This window comes from Sitophilus oryzae, unplaced genomic scaffold, assembly GCF_002938485.1.
Source record: "Sitophilus oryzae breed Bouriz unplaced genomic scaffold, Soryzae_2.0 scaffold_1363_pilon_pilon, whole genome shotgun sequence".
In the NCBI taxonomy this organism is placed as follows: Eukaryota; Metazoa; Arthropoda; class Insecta; order Coleoptera; family Curculionidae; genus Sitophilus; species Sitophilus oryzae.
This window is the reverse complement of record NW_022146019.1, coordinates 155,450-158,190: the sequence shown is the minus strand read 5'-3', so window position 1 is coordinate 158,190 and position 2,741 is coordinate 155,450. Positions and strand designations below refer to the sequence as shown.

At 29.0% G+C, this 2,741-nt stretch overlaps 1 long non-coding RNA gene across 1 annotated transcript; it reads left to right on the top strand.

Annotated features, from left to right (window-relative positions):
• The first annotated feature begins 440 nt into the window (after positions 1-440).
• Positions 441-853, top strand: LOC115875287. The gene is made up of 3 exons (XR_004048991.1): positions 441-477; positions 732-767; positions 834-853. It is a non-coding gene; the product is annotated as an uncharacterized LOC115875287 (long non-coding RNA).
• Positions 854-2,741: the final 1,888 nt, after the last annotated feature.

Sequence of the window (2,741 nt, the reverse complement as noted above, 5' to 3'; positions counted from 1 at the left end):
CTTTGTAATGTTAATTTCTAAACGTTGTGTCGTGATTGATGAAACCTTGCTACAGAAACTTTGTTTTTGAATGGTGATTAAAACGTTTTTTCTGCAACATTGCAACAAAGATTCAAATGAAAGATCCGCGCAAGTTAATAATAATTAATAATATAACAAATATACCATAAGATCGAAAAAAACCGGCGTCTAGTTGGCTTGGAAATGAATATCGATGACATTCCCCATATAATTTTACATATGAAAATGACAGCGATTTACTTTCCATAGCCATCGCTGACGCATTTTTTTTTTGATCATACGGATACGGTATAAGTTAGGTACGGTATGGTATAAGTTACCATACCGTTATATATATTCGGTTACGGTATAAGTTACGGTATACGGATACGGTTAGGTTAGGTTAACGCACTTGTTTTTTTACGTTTTTGGTATCATGTTTTATGCTTTTCGAATGAGATTTTAATGAATGTAAATGTAAGTATAATTTTATTATCATGTGTGTTTTAATAATGCTTAGCCATGAAATAAGTATAAAAAATTTTGTTTAGTTTGTTTATAAGCTAAATTTTGTTTTAGGTTAGCTTTTAGCCAACTGAAAATTGAAGTAGATGAAACCAGGATACGAGTATATCAATCTAATGATAAAATCACAAATAATATTCAGTATTAATTATTCTCAATAATATTTTTTTAATGATGTTTTAATCATTTGAGATTTTTAAAATAAGGACATAAAGGGGCCTCAAAGATTACTGTCACAAGAGGTAAGTTACTCATTGTTTTTTTTATATATTTATTACAACTGATTGTTTTTATTTTTACTACTTTAGAAATGATTGGATATAGATTTCAAAACTTTACCGAAGAGGAATTTGAAACCATGAATAATAAAAAAATCAATTAAAATATAAGTTTGTTTTTCCTTGTATACCTATTTAATGTTATACTTTCCTTTTGTATTTTTGAATAAGAAATATATAATAATGTTTATATGGTACCTATATATTTTGTATTATTTCAGATATTCAACTTTAAGATTTTTTTAGAAATTCGACTCAGAGGTCGAAGTTGTGTAATTCCTTATTTAATGAGCAGCCGAAAAGATCAGTAAGTTCTCAGTACTTGACAGTATTTTTGATATTTTTGAAACAAGCAAGTGATAAATTTCTAATTTTTATTTGTTTTTTTCAATTTGTTTGACAAATTCGACTTTCTTGGTAGGGATATATTTATACCGAGCATTTTTATTTTTTCTAAGTCAATGGATATAGAGATATGCATATTTTTATCAATATTGTTTGTTTTTCGTCACAATATTAGTAAAAGTATATTATACCTATCTAAAAGTCTACAATTAATGCCCATTAATGTTTCTGTTGATTATAACCTATTACTGATGTATTATTGTTAACATAAAATTGCTAATGTTTGTAAGAAAAAACTTTTTTATTAATTGATAAGTAAATATTAAAAAATCATTTCTATGTATACTCTCCGATGAATGAAATGGTTTTTTATTGCGAACATTATCTATTTTTTGCTATATTATTTTGGCAATAAGTCAGTTAATAAGTTATAACAAAATAGAAAGTTTAATGGACAATAAGTTTTGAAACATAGGTACAATATAATTTTACCAATATTGTATTGACGTAAAATTAACAATATTGCTTATAAATCTCAAATTAGTACTTTCTTGAACGTTACATTAGCAACGTTTCAATAATATTGTGAAATCTTCTCACGAGGTTGTGACAAGGTTTCAATAAACTTGCATCAACATTTTTTTCAACCTTGCACTGCAATGTTATTTGGCGGAAGATTAAGCTAACCTGTCACCTTGCATAAACCTCCCTACAATGAAAAAAGCAATGTTACACCTTGCTGTGCGAAGTTTTGGCAATGTTCCAGCAATAAATTTGGCTTGTTGGCGAGTTACGTTTTAAAAAATATTCGGAAATTATTATTTCAAATAATTTATTACGAGTAGAAAAAATATTGTGCTGGGTTGGCGTTGGTTTCTATGTAATTTGACAAATAAATAAAGCTGTCTCTTTAGTTGTCAGTTTTGAGTCAATATTTTTTAATTCTCTTTCGTGTCGATTGCTGATTGAATTATTGGAGCCAGAGGCTCAAAACGAAATAAGTAAATTACCAACAGATATTCAGGCTGAGGCGAAAAACGCCATATCCAAACTACTTCCCTTTAAATCTCGAATAATTTATGAAAAGGATTACAAAAATTTTCAAAAATGGAAGCAATTAAAAAGCGTGCGAGAAGAAATAAAGTTTTTAACCTATCCTCCCTGTTAAAGTATCATTTAATCTACCCTTGCGGTTAAAGTACTATTTTATCTACTATTTTTGATAGATATAAGGCAATTTTAACAGTTGCTATGGAAAACAGGATCTTCTTTCAATGCGCAGTAGTGAACACAGAGAGCATAGTAAACGATATATTAAAGAGCCAGCTTTCTTCGAAATTATTCGGAATTTTTAAACAGTTAAGGTGACATCAAAATGAAAAAAATTACCTCCATTTAACCGAGCTCGTATCTTTTCCAGATTTCCAGATCCCAGTGACGAGGCTCGAACTTAGAACACCCTGTACACGGTAAGTCAATTATAGTGCAAACTTCATTATTTCATTTATACCGGGTGTTGCATCGTCGGACGGGACATAGGAAATTCCATGTCAATTTTAATGGGGTCAATTATTGACTTCCCTAACTATTTTA